The following is a 15604-nucleotide window of genomic DNA, read 5'->3' as shown; positions in this document are numbered from 1 at the left end:
TGTCCAAGACGACAATGCCATAATGATGCTTTATCCAAGTTATTATCATTAACAGAATCAATACACAATACATTATTTCCTAAGTTATCAACCACAGATACAGTTTCATACACACCATCACAAGGTAATGCTTTAAAATAAAGAACATTATTAAAGAAAGCATTAATCGAACCAACTTCATTATCAAATGAAAAGGTGAAACCTTGTTTATACAATGCATGAAAGGAAATAATATTTCTTGCCATTTCTGGCGAATAACAACATTTATTCAAATCTAAACTAAACCCACTACTTAGCGATAAAGTATAAACTCCAATCTTGGTGACAGGTAAAGCTTTCCTATTCCCCATGATTAAGTTTATTCTTCCATGCTCCACATTCTCACTTCTTCTTAGTCCCTGCAAATCAGAACAGATATGAATACCATAACTGGTATCAAGGACCCAAGAGTTAGAATGGGGTGAGTTATTAGATAAGATAGTGTATACCTGCATGGTTGGGTTTAACTTTCCCATCCTTCACATCTTGCTGGTACTTTGGGCAGTTCCGCTTCCAATGTGACTTTTCATGGCAATAGAAGCATTCAGCCTCTTTAGGGTCAGAAGAAGGAGTGACAAAACCTTTCTTGGTTCCACTTGAAGAAGAGCCATCAAGGGTCCTAGCCTTGGTACCCTTCGAAGAGCTCTTTCTCTTCTTCCCTCTACCTTTCCCGATTGCCAAAACCGGGGCGGAGTTTGGAGTAGGAGTGTTAACAACTGACTTACCCTTAAGACCTGTTTCTGCGGTCTTGAGGAGTCCCTGAAGTTTGCTGAGTGTGACCTCTTCCTTATTCATGTGATATGTCATGCGGAATTGATCATAGCACGATGGTAAGGAGTGCAAAATGATATCTATTGCAAGCTCCTCAGGGAAGTTCACATTAAGCTTCAGCAACCGATCCACATACCTTTGCATTTTCTGCATGTGGCTCGTGACGGATTCCCCGTCCTTCATCATGGTTGTTATGATAGAGCATATGATTTCATACCTCTTTTGTCGTGCACTTTGATGGTATCTTTCCATCAGATCTTGGTGCATTTCAAAAGGGTAGAAGTCCTCATAGGACTTTTGGAGTTCCGCTGTCATGGTGGCCAACATGATGCATGCCACTTTTGTAGCATCCCTTTCATGTGCCCGGAAGTCAGCGATCTCCTGGGGAGTTGCAGTGGTCTCATCAATCTCCTTAAGCTCCTTGTCAAGGACATATTCTTTGTCCTCGTAGCGGGTAATCATCCTGATGTTTCTGATCCATTCATTGAAGTTGGATCCATCAAAAGTGACTTTCCCACACAAGTTCATAAGGGTAAAGGAGCCATTAGGATTAGAGCCAGAAGCAGCATTGTTTGAAGACATCTGAAAGAAGAGAACAAGATTAGTTTAGATATTAAGAGAGTCCTTAATAAAACACCCAAATGTAATATTAAGGCTAGGATCCAATCACAATATATTATAACTTAGAAGAGGTATGCCGTAATCCAAGCTATAACATATTTGAAAGGTAGGTGAATGACGATTCACCAATTTCCACCATGAAAAACGAAATATAAATATTAGGTTTTTAATTGGTTCTTAGAAATTCCTAGATTCTTTTGAGATTCAATGAACTTTTCAAAGGCATGTTTCAATCTCGAGTGTGCCCTCCAAGTTTTGTGACTGGGATACCGAGGATCACAAAACGAGGTGTGAAGTAACCATGCAAATCACTTGGTACCCTCAAGGTTTATCACTCAATCGATGTGCCGGTAAACCACACACGCTCCACCGATGCTATGGTAAACCTTAATTCACCCTTTACCTACCTTGTTAAGTCCAAGTTAGTGTGCCGGTTAACCACACACGCTCCACCAACGACTTAAACAAAGTGTAAAGTGTAATTTCATGGATTAGCACCTTATTCACATTTTCCTAAAGTAACTAAGATTGGGAATTTAATAAAAGCATTTAGTTACTTTATAATATTCATCATACTTTTAATGAGAATTTATAAGTCCTTGTCTTACCCGTTCGGCTAACGACCCTCCACCGATCAAGGAAGCGGTGGGTGAGAGTGGACACCCATTAAGTTGCCATTTTATAGGCAACAACCTTATACCCCCCTTATAGACCGGCTTCGTGAATGAGGCGTACTAGCGGTAAGACGACTTGTTGTTATACATATATATATTAGTAACTTATAATATTATAAAGTATAAGGGTTGAATTTTAACTTTTAAAATTCTAAGGGTTGGAACTAAAGTTTTAATCAAGACTTTACATGTTCCAAAACTTGAGGGCAAGTTTTGTAAACTTCCAAAACTTTTCATTTCTTATAACTTATGAATTAATTGAGTAATAAAAAATGAAGACTCTTCATTTTTATAACTCTTGTGTTCTTTTAATGGCTTTAATAAAAGTGAGACTTTTGGTTTTCCATAACTTGAGGACAAGTTATGGACTCCATTTAAACACATTATGATCATGAATTAAACTACCATGAAGGTTACAAACAATTCCTATGATCATCTAATCTTCATAAGTTCAAGAACATGAATATGAACACTTTCAAGAATCAAAAATTACACTTAAAAAAAACTTGTAATTTAACGATTTTTTTTTCAAGCTGTTTGCACACAAAAAAAACAACAAACAAACCTAGTCTCTGATACCACTGATGGGTTTTGAGCATTCTAACACTTCCTAAGTGTACATGCAACCCTAATAACCTTGGATCTATGTTTGTCTAATAATCATGCAAAGTTGAATTCCAAGGTTATATTCCTATCTAGCATACATGGGGAACATTTTTAACTTGAATGAAAGATAGAATAACTTACCTTGTTGTTGATTATGATCCTTGAAACCTTGTGAGCCTAGCACCCCAAGTGTGATGCCTCAAATGCTTCACACAACACCAAATGCAAAGGAGTAAACTTTGAGAGAATCTTACACTTGCAAAATCGGCTCTAGCCCTCTTGTTTCTTAGTGTCGCCGATTTTGGTGGAGAACATGTTGCTTATATAGTGTGTCACATCTAGGGTTACACCATGTAAACCCTAATGTGGCATGACTCTTCATTTCCATGACCCATGGGTTTGTAACTCCCATGGAGCCTCCATGGAGCATTCAATGGGTTTAACCCAACTTGATTATCCATGGAGCCTTTTAGCCCACTATACAAGTTATGGATGATTTACATGATCAACCCATATATTTAATTAGTCATCTTTTGATCACTTAATTAATCCTAGATTAATTCTTGATCAATACTAATTAAATAATACTATTAATATATTAGAACTTATAATATATTAATAAACCACAAGTGTTATTTCTCTCATTTAGTCTATCCAAATGCATGATGCCATGCAACCCAAATGGACCATGTCGGGTCGGGTCAAGTACATACCAGAAATAGTTATGGACTTAGACACCTTATCCAACAGATTTTTAATGGGCTTCCCCATAGAATTCGTCCAACCTATTATTCCAAGGTGATCCATAGCCCAATTATGTAATTATCTTATAATTACACAATAAGTCCCTTAAGTTTAATTAATCTCTTTTAGCCACAAAATTAATTCTTAATTAATTCTTGACTAATATCAATTAAACATTATGATTTCTCCTTTAATATATTATTCTTATAATATATTAATAAATCATAATTAAACCTTTCTCTCCTTAATTCATCCTACATATTGCTATGGTGAAGGCAACCCAAAAGGACCATGCTCATAATCAGGTCAAGTACATACCAAAATAGTTATGGACTTAGACACTAATCCAACATGTTTTTCAATGATACATGAGAATTTGATTGCCAAGGTTCATAACCTATCTAGAATAGCATGGGAACTTTTAAACACAAATGCTAGTTGTAGGACATACCTTATGTTGATTGGATTCCTTGAAAACCTTGTGAGCCTAGCACCTCAAGTGTGATGTCTCAAATGTCTCACACAACACCACAATACTTGGAATAACCTTGAGAGAAGTTCACTAACACTCACAAAATCGGATTTCCCTCTATCTTGTACAAGTAGTGTCGATTTTTCTAGACTAGGGGCCTTTATATAGTTGTGGCACAAGTAGGGTTTCACCATGTAAACCCTAATTTTAATGGATTTCCATATTCCATGATCCATGGGTTTGTAACCTCCATGGACCATCCATGGAGCACCTTATGGGTTTTAACCCAATCCATACAAACCATGGATCATTAGGCCACTATACAAGAATAGATGATTTATACAATCAACCCCATATATTTAATTAGTCTCTTTTTGATCACTTAATTAATTTCATATTAATCCTTTGATCAATACTAATTAAACAATATTATTAATATATTAGAACTTATAATATATTAATAACCTTAAGTGTCCTTTCTCTCATTTTGGTCTATCCAAGCATTGCAATGCCATGCAACCCAAATGGACCATGCCGAGTCAGGTCAAGTACATACCAAATATAGTTATGGATTTAGACACTATATCCAACAGTCTCCCACTTGGATAAGTGTAATAACTATAGTTGCAGATATGACTTGAGAACCCGACTAGCAATCGTAGCTCTTTCAAGGTCTCGCAGAACTAAGATGATGATGATACGCCATTTAAGATAAGTGATCATATAATCCTCTGCTCTCAAGATATCAGCCGGACAAATACATGGAACATGGTCTTACTTATTGTCCAGCATTTGTTTCTCGATCTCTGATCTGTTTGACATAGAACTAAATTGAACACATCAATTAGGTTCTGACCGGGCCTGGTACATAGGTCAAAACAAAATCATCGAGGGGGCCAGATATCGCTTCTAATCCTAGAAGGAACAGATAAACTTCGAATCATATGCTTGTACTGAATACTTGTTGAATTATGCACAAATGCACGTTTTATAACATCGAGTTACCAATGCGTTTTCATACAATCAATGTATAACCAACTCATAGTCAACAACTCATATCTCTAGGTGTGAAGATTTATATGATATTTCCATCTCACGATCACTCGAGATAAATTCCATGAAATGATACAAGTGAGCATGGGTTGAGTCCAATACTCAGGCCTTATGAGCACTCATGAATGTTGCAGCAACCATTGATATGTCTAATACACCTTTAGACAATCTACAAACCCAATTCATGATAGTATTAATTCAATACCTACTTCCAAAGTATGACTGACTGTGGAGAGTTTGAATAATATAATTATTCTAGAGGTCAAAACATGCAAAGTTGAAACAATAGTAAACGATTAACATAGGATAGTAACACTTTACTCATAAATAAATAACAACTTTTATTTAATCATCAAATGTCAATTACATTTTACAAGTTTCAAAACTATCTAATTATTAAAACTAATATCATCCTTCAGCCTGATGCGCCTCGCATGCTGTAAATGCTTAACCCTACTCAGTCCCTTCGTGAGGGGATCTGTTGGGTTCTCATCTGATGATACCCTCTTTGCCACGAGGAGTCCTTCTTCTATTCGATGTCTAATGAAATGGTATTTTCTGTCAATGTTTCTGGATCTCCCGTGATCCCTTGGTTCCTTAGCTAAAGCAACCGCACTTTCACTATCACAGAAAATTTCCATTGGCTCTTTTATAGGTGGTACAACTCCAAGGTCTGCAATGAAGTTCTTTATCCATATCGCCTCTTTTGCTGCCTCGCTTGCTGCTATATACTCTGATTCGCAAGTTGAATCAGCTACCGTCTCCTGCTTGGAACTTTTCCAAGAAATTGATCCTCCATTTAGGATAAAGACCCATCCTGACTGAGAGCGGAAATTATCCCTATCAGTCTGAAAGCTAGCATCGCTATATCCTGCCACTCTCAAGTCATCACTGCCACCAAGGGTAAGGACCCAGTCCTTAGTCCTTCGCAGATACTTGAGAATGTTCTTTACCGCAGTCTAGTGAGCCTTGCCAGGGTTCCCTTGATATCTACTGACCATGCTCAAAGCAAAGGCCACATCAGGGCGAGTACAAGTCATAGCATACATGATTGAGCGCACAGCGGAAGCATATGGTACATGACTCATCTCAGCTATCTCAGCCTCTGTACTCGGACTCTGAGTCTTTCTCAGTTTGGCGTTACACTGGATTGGTAATTCTCCTTTCTTGGAATTCTGCATGCTGAACCTATTCAGCACCTTATCCAAGTAGGTACTCTGACTAAGTCCAATTAGTCTCTTACTCCTGTCTCTCAGTATCCTTATCCCTAGGATATAGGCAGCTTCTCCAAGGTCCTTCATACCGAAACACTTCCCAAGCCAAGACTTAACCTCCTGCAAGGTTGGGATGTCATTTCCTATGAGTAGTATGTCATCCACATATAACACCAAAAAGCTAACTATACTCCCACTAGCCCTAACATGACTCATCCTCACTCCTCGAAAAGCCAAACTCTTTGACTTTCTCATCGAAGCAAAGATTCCATCTGCGAGGTGCTTGCTTTAATCCATAGATGGATTTTTCTATCTTACACACTCTATTGGGGTATTCTGAACTGACAAAACCCTCTGGCTGACTCATGTAGACATCCTCGGCCAACTTTCCATTAAGGAAAGCGGTTTTGACATCCATTTGCCATATTTCATAATCATGAAATGCAGCAATGGCTAGCATAACCCTAATAGACTTAATCTTCGCTACTGGTGAAAAGGTCTCATCATAGTCAACTCCCAGAGTTTTTGAAAAGCCCTTTGCAACCAGTCGCGCCTTATAAGTGTGCATATTACCATCCATGTCGGTCTTCTTCTTGAAGATCCATTTGCACCCGACTGTCTTGCGACCTGGTACATTGTCAACCAAGTTCTAAACTTGATTGTCATACATGGACTGTATCTCGTTGTCCATAGCCTCTTTCCATTTAGCATCCTCAGGGCCTGTCATGGCTTCCGTGTAGCTGTTAGGTTCATCCAGACTTGTCAGTGTACTATCACTGATAAGCATATCACCCTCCGCAGTAATATGGAAACCATAGTAATGCTCAGGTGCATTCCTAACTCTCGTGGAACGCCTCGAAGGTATGGGCTCGTTAGTAGGATCAACAGGAGTTTCCTCCTCAGGTTGATTACTAGGGTTTGAGGTTCCTTCACCACTTGACTCTTGAATTTCTTCAAGATCAATTTGTCTCCCACTGTTTCCTTGGCTTATGAACTCTCTCTCATGAAAGACTCCTCTCTTTGGTACAAAGACCACATTATCACTGGGTCAGTAGAAGAGGTAACCAAAGGATCTCTGTGGGTAGCCGATGAAAATACACCTCTCACTTCGAGGTTCGAGCTTATCGTGAGTCTCGCGCCTCACGAAAGCCTCGCAACACCAAATCTTGATGTGATCTAGATTGGGAACCTTCCCAGTCCACATCTCATGAGGTGTTTTGGTAACCTTTTTAGTAGGGACTAGATTAAGGATATGGGAGACAGTCTCTAAGGCATACCCCTAGAAAGAGATTGGTAACGAAGCTCGACTCATCATGGAACGAACCATGTCCAACAAGGTTCGATTGCGCCTCTCAGCCAGACCATTCAGCTGTGGTGTCCTAGGAGGTGTCAATTGTGAGACAATCCCACATTCCTTAAGATAGTTAAGGAACTCGATACTAAGATACTCTCCTCCCCGATCGGATCGGAGCATCTTGATGTTCCTGCCCAGTTGATTCTCCACTTCCTGCTTAAACTCTTTGAACTTTTCAAAGGTTTCTGACTTATGCTTGATTAAGTAGATAAATCCATATCTACTATAATCATCAGTAAAAGTCACATAGCGATTAGCATTTCTTGTGGCGGTTTTGAAGGGTCCACACACATCAGTGTGTATTTGGTCCAACAAACCTTCACCCCTCTCATAAGTACCAGTGAAGGGCGACTTTGTCATTTTTCCAAGTAAACAACACTCGCAACTATCATCCGACTTTAGGTCAAATGATTCCAAAACTCCAGCCTTTTGGAGTTAGCCTATGCGCTTCTTGTTAACATGTCCAAGACGACAATGCCACAAGGATGCTTTATCTAAATTATTTGAAGAATCAATAGACAACACATTATTTCCTAGATTATCTACAACATTCACAGCTTCATATACACCATCACAAGGTAATGCTTTAAAGTAAAATATATCATTGTAGTAAACATTAATAGCACCATTATCATTATCAAATGAAAAGGAAAATCCTTGTTTGTACAAGCCATGAAAGGAAATAATATTTCTCGCCATTTCAGACAAGTAACAACATTTATTCAAATCTAACATTAACCCATTATTAAGCAATAAAGAATAAACCCCTATCTTGGTAACAGGTGATGCTTTCCTATTCCCCATGATTAAGTTTATCTTCTCGTGCTCCACTTTCTCACTTCTACTTAGGCCCTGTAAATCAGTACAAATGTGAATAACACAACCTGTATCAAGCACCGCAAGAGTTAGTTTTTAATGAGTTATTAGACAATATAGTGTAAATACCTGCATGGGTGGGTTTAACTTTCCCATCATTTACATCCTGCAAGTATTTGGGGCAGCTTCGCTTCCAGTGCCCCTTTTCCTGGCAGTAGAAGCACTGTGCTTCTTTAGGGTTTGAAGAAGGAGGAATGGAACATTTCTTGGTTCCACTTGAAGAAGAGCCATCAAGAGACTTTCCCTTGGTGCCCTTAGAAGGGGTCTTCCTCTTCTTCCCCTTTCCTTGCCCAATTGCCAGAACATGGGCAGTAGTAGGAGTAGGAGTAACAGCTGATGTACTTTTAAGGCCACTTTCAGCGGTCCTTAAAAGTCCTTGAAGCTTACTCAGTGTGACTTCCTCCTTGTTCATATGATAAGTCATACGAAACTGATCATAACTTGGAGGTAAGGAATGGATAATGATGTCAATCGCCATGTCCTCAGGGAAGTCCACATTAAGCTTCAGTAATCGGTCCACGAACCTTGTCATTTCTGCAAGTGACCGGTGAGGGATTCTCCCTCCTTCATCCTTGCTGTTATCATGGAGGAAATGATTTCATACCTCTCCTGACGAGCACTCTGATGGTACCTATCCATCAGATCCTGGTGCATCTCAAAATGGTAGAAATCTTCATAGGATTTCTGGATTTCTGCTGTCATTGTGGCCAACATGATGCAAGACACCGTAGTGGCATCTTTCTCATGGGTAGTGTACTCAGCAATCTCCTCAGGAGTAGCTGTTGACTCATCGATAACCTTTAGCTCCTTATCGAGGACATACTCTTTGCCCTCATAGCGAGTAATCATTCTGATGTTCCTAATCCATTCATTGAAATTGGAACCATCAAAAGTGACTTTCCCACACAAGTTCATTATGGAAAAGGAGCCTGTAGGGTTTGAGCCAGTAGCAGTGTTGGAAGACATCTGAAAGAAAGAAAGACAAGTTTTATTAGATAAAGAGTCCTTAATAAGTCACCCAAAATGAAATATTAAGGCTAGGATCCAACAAACTATTTATAGTTGGAAGAGGGATGTCGTAATCCAAGCTATAAAATATTTGAAGGTAGGTAAATGACGATTTACCAATTTCCACCACAAAAACGAAATAGATTATTAAGTTTTATTGGATTTGAAATTCCTAGATCTTTTGAGATACATTGAACTTTCAATGGCATGTTTGAATCTCGATTGTGCCCTCTCAAGTTTGTGACTGGGATGCCGAGGATCACAAACAAGGTGTGAATAACCATGCAAATTGACTTGGTACCCTTAACTTTTATCACCTAATCGATGTGTCAGTTAACCACACGCGCTCCACCGATCTATGATAAAATCAAGTTACCCTTTTCCACTCTTACTAGTCCTTGTTAGTGTGCCGGTTAACCACACGCGCTCCACTAACGACTTGGTAAGGTACAAAGTGTAATTTCATGGGTTAGCACCTATTTCACATTTTCCTAAAGTAACTAAGATTGGGAATTAATAAAGGTTTAAGTACTTTATAATTTCATTATACTTTTAATGAGGATTAAAGTCCTATCCTACCCGTTCGACTAACAACCCTCCACCAGTCAAGGAAGCGGTGGGTGAGAGTGGACACCCATTAAGCTGCCATTTTATAAGCAACAACCTTATACCCCCCCTTATAGACCGGCTTCATGAGTGAGGCCTACTAACGGTAAGACTGACTTATTCTTATACATATCTATATATTTAAACTTTTAATATAATAATAGTATAAGGGTCGAATTTTAAACTTTTAAAATTCTAAGGTTCAATTTGGAAATTAAAGTATTAGAGTGTAAGACTTTACAAATTCCAAAACTTGAGGGCAAGTATTGAAACTATTCAAGACCTTTCATTTCATAACTTATGAGTTTAATGGTCTATTAAAATGAAGACTCTTCATTTTATGTAAACTCTCATTCTTTAATGACACTTTTAAAGAAGTGACTTTTGGTTATCCATAACTTGAGGACAAGTTATGGACTCCATCATTAGGCATTAAGATCAAGAATCATATTAACAAGCAAGTTACACATAATTCATATGATCTTCTAAACTCATAAGAACATGAACATTCATATCAAAATTTCAAGAATCATATTAACACATATAAAACATGGAATTTTGATATTAGCCATTGTAAATGGATTAGCATAAGCATTACACCATCTAAAACAGGTTTTAAAACACCAAAACAGTTTAGGGTAATGTTTCTAGTCCATTTCCAGCAGCAAAACTCGAAAATCTGCATTTAGGGGCTCCTACTCGTCGAGTGCAAGAACCTACTCGATGAGTAGGATGAATTATCACATGGACTCGGCGAGTTCATGTAGCAGATAGCAGATTTTTGAGCTTTTTCAACAAGTTTGCATCAGGTATACAAACAAGCCTAGGCTCTGATACCACTGATGGGTTTTGAGAAATCTAACACTCCTATGGTGTACATGCAACCCTAGAAACCTTGGATCTATGTTTTTCTATGATACATGCAAATTTGATTTCCAAGGTTCATAACCTATCTAGCATAGCATGGGAACTTTTAAACACAAATGCTGGTTGTAGGACATACCTTATGTTGATTGGATTCCTTGAAAACCTTGTGAGCCTAGCACCTCAAGTGTGATGCCTCAAATGTCTCACACAACACCACAATACTTGGAATAACCTTGAGAGAAGTTCACTAACACTCACAAAATCGGATTTCCCTCTATCTTGTACAAGTAGTGTCGATTTTGCTAGACTAGGGGCCTTTATATAGTTGTGGCACAAGTAGGGTTTCACCATGTAAACCCTAATTGTCATGGCTTTCCATATTCCATGATCCATGGGTTTGTAACCTCCATGGACCGTCCATGGAGCACCTTATGGGTTTTAACCCAATCCATACAAACCATGGATCATTAGCCCACTATACAAGAATAGATGATTTACACAATCAACTCCATATATTTAATTAGTCTCTTTTTGATCACTTAATTAATTTCAAATTAATTCTTTGATCAATACTAATTAAATAATATTATTAATATATTAGAACTTATAATATATTAATAACCTTAAGTGTCCTTTCTCTCATTTTGGTCTATCCAAGCATTGCAATGCCATGCAACCCAAATGGACCATGTCGGGTCGGGTCAAGTACATACCAAATATATTTATGGACTTAGACAATATATCCAACAGGACCGAGGTGGTCCTTGTAACGCCCGCAGATTCGGGCTAGTCAATTTAGAGACGATAAGCGTCAAAAATGACTTTTTAATAGAAGACTATTTAGAATGAATAATCTTAACCAAGTCATAGTATATGTTACAAGGGTTCCGAACATATAAAGAACGCCGAAATCCGAGTTATAACGAAGAAGTTATGGCTCGTTGAAGTTTTACGGCAAAACCGGCACGGCACCGGGAGACGTAAATAGTGAATTTACGATAGAAGACTTTTTAGCCTTAGTGATCTAAACAAAAGTTGTAGTATACGTTAAACCGAGAACATACAAAAAACGAACGTCAAAATCTGACTTCGTATGAGGAAGTTATGAATTTTCTAAGATTTGGCATAGCAGTGCACGACCCGAAACTCGAATTTTAGTTCGATCGGTTTTTGGCCTACGCGACCTAAATGAGAGTTGAAGATCTCATTAATAGGAACTCAACGGTAAAAAGACAGACGAAAACGGAGTCCGTATGTAGAAGTTATGAATTTTACGCGGACATTTAACAGTATAATCTCCTCGTACTGTTAAATTTAAGATCGGTCGAGAATTAGCCGACAGAGTCTAAATGAAAGTTTTAGATCTTGTTTTTACCTACGCGTGGATATAAAGAATGTCGAGATTAGAGCTCGTATGTTAAAGATATGGACGAAACTTGGTCCCTACTCTTCGAGCGCGATAAATTCGATACAGTTTTGTAAATCTGAGATAGAATGAGAATTAGCTAACGGTGTCTAAATGAAAGTTGTAGTACTCGTAAATACCAACGCGTGGATATAAAGAACATCAAAAATGGAGTTCGTATGAACGAGTTACAAATTATAATAGCATATTTACGTATTAAAATAAAGTATAAATCATATATACGTACACATATATATACAAATGTATATATCATTAGAAAGGTATCGACGATGCGGTTATTATAAGACTAGTGTTGAGTACTTTCGACATTAGTTTAGTACAAATATCGTTAAAACTATTTAAAATAGTATTATGAATGGGTGTTTAATCGTTTATATAACTATAAGGCCATTAAGTAATTATGGAGGGTAGTTTTTGTAAATTCAATTACTATAAATAAGAGGCTTGGGCTCTCATATTTCTTGCACCATTCTCTTGATTCAAGAGTCTTTCTCTTCTTATCCCCCGAGCATTTCGGTCCCTCGTGATTCGACTTCTCTTTCTGTAGTTTTAGTATAGTAAAGGTGAGCGCTGAAGCGCTGCACGAATCTTTCCTAGAAAGATTCAGCGACGAAGTTCTGCCCCTGCAGAGCCCGACTCCTAGCTAAAACCCCCTTGTAAGTAAGTTATGCTTACCTATTTTAATATAGTTTATATTTAAAATTAGTATTGTTATTATGAACTTATAATAAATCTTTGAGCTATTATTATGACTTATATAAGTGTCGTTATAATATCTTTTTAACTACTCGCGGTACGGGGAATCTGGTTTAAAGGGCCGCATAGGGTTGTTGGACTTCAGAAATGCTATATGCCAAAATGGTCCTCCCCTCCGGTGTTTTATGTATGGCCCATGTCTGTACATAGTGGTTGGATAGTATTGTTTAAACGTTTATATAATAATAATAATAATAATACTATAATTAGTCACGGTAAATATTAGGCTAAAATCTAGTGGTAATAATGTTGGGTTTTAGTATACTACAACATCCTATGGTGCACATACAACCCTAAATACCTTGGATCTATGTTTTCTCTATTATAAATGCAAATATGAAGTTTCCAAGATATTACCCTATACTAGCATACAAATATCATATACTTGGGTAATAAAATAGATAGAATACATACCTTTTTTTGATGTAACTTGTCTTCATGAAGCTTGAGTGCCTAGTACCCCAAGTGTGACACCTCAAATGGTTCACACTACACCATGAACACTTGGAATAACCTTGAGAATAAGGATACTTTGGTTCTCTCTAGTGAAATCGGCCTTGTCCTTTTGTGTACACACACTAGTTCCAATTTCACCAACCAAGGACATCTTTATATAGTGTGGAGATTAGGGTTAAACCCAAATACCCATGACCTTTCATTTCATATGATCCATGGGTTAAACACTCCATGGACTATCCATGAAAGCTTAGCCCAACCTAAATGAACTTGGCCCATCACACACATATATCTTAGAGTCCATATTTAATTAGTTCCTTTTGATCACTTAATTAATTATAAATTAATTCTTGATCAATACTAATTAAATAATATGATTATATATTAATATATTAGAACTTATAATATATTAATACAAATCACTAGTATCCTTTTTCCTCATCTTGTCTATCTAATTGTCCCGATGCCATGCAAACCAAATGGACCATGCCGGGTCGGGTCAAGTCTTACCAATTATAGTTATGGACTTAGACATTAATCCAACAATTAATACTAGGTTTCGTCGAAGGAAATTATTTTAAAGTAAACGAAGCGTTGTCCGAGTACCGAGTCACCACCTTATCAAGTGAGTGCATAGTTAATTTCATCTTACACATAGATATGAAGTATTTTATATAAATTACGTGCTATGTGTGCATACTATCTGAATACTTGCTGTCTATGTTGGATGAATGATTTTATACATGTTTTAAAATGATTTAAACTGTATATGTATTTTATATCTACAAATATGTTGGGTATGACATGGGTAGATGAAATAGTTGGTGTGTAATAAAATGATGAGAGATAGGTGATGATAGGAAGGTGATGATAATTAGGTGAGGATAGATAGGTGATGATGAATTGGGGATGTAGGATGAAAGATACCATAACCATGTCCGGAAATGTGGAGATGTAGTCATCTACCAGAGTATAGATGGCGACCACGGACTATTCTAGACAACCCCGTGGAAACACCAGCAGGCTCATAACCTGTAGGTGATGAATTACGAGTTCAGGCGATGTTGTAACTACGTATTCATGTGATGATACTCTAACCCTTACTATGAATTATGAGTTCAGGCGATGTTGTAACTACGTATTCATGCGATGATACTCCAATCCTTACTAAGAGCATATTGAGGGAGTAATCCCCGACCCATTATTGCCTGTGTGATGTAGGCGATGATCCTTAGGAAAAGTCCTTAGGAACGAACATATAAGGAAATGCGATGTAAAGAGATGAGAGGTAAATACGATATAGGAGATGAACCTTAAGGTAATACTTTAGGGAATATCAAATAAAGATAATGGGGATGGGTAATCGGGTTAATTGTTTGACATGTATTATGTGAAGAAACAAGTTAACTATATTATTGTGGGTTGAAAACCCTATGTACTCACCAGGTTTCCCAACCTGGCCCACTCAGTTTATATATCCCAGGTGTTGATATGAAGTCACATTGCACTGAGAGATTAAGGAGATATAAATCACTAGTGATAATAAATGTAAGTTCTGTTTATGCTTATGTTTCTGTATTGACAATGACATCCCAAATGTTTTAAAATGAATAAAAATTACATTTCTTCGGAAATGCTTTGATAACGTATTTATCATGTTTTTCTGGGAACAAATTCCACAACATTTTTATTAAAAGAAGTACTCTGATTTTATAAAGCATAAACAAAATCGGTCTTTTCTGACCGTGAAAATGGGGATGTCACAGTCTTACAGACTACCAAGATGATACAACAGATCAAACAGCGTTTACAGACTGCTCAGAGTTGGCAGAAGAGTTACGCCGACCGGCGCCGATCTGTGTTGGAGTTTCAGATTGGTGACATGGTACTACTGAAGGTCTCAGCCTGGAAGGGTGTGATTCGCTTCAGGAAGATGAGGAAGTTGGGTCCCCGATACATCGGGCCATTCAGGATCATTGCCAGGGTTGGCAAGGTGGCATATCAACTAGATCTTCCGGAGGAGCTCAGTCAGATTCATAACACTTTTCACATCTCGCAATT

The sequence above is a fragment of the Lactuca virosa genome, chromosome 5 (assembly GCF_052849685.1).
Source record: "Lactuca virosa cultivar CGN04683 chromosome 5, Lactuca_virosa_CGN04683_v6, whole genome shotgun sequence".
Lineage (NCBI taxonomy): Eukaryota > Viridiplantae > Streptophyta > Magnoliopsida > Asterales > Asteraceae > Lactuca > Lactuca virosa.
The sequence above is the reverse complement of the archived record's forward strand: the minus strand, read 5'-3'. Positions refer to the sequence as shown.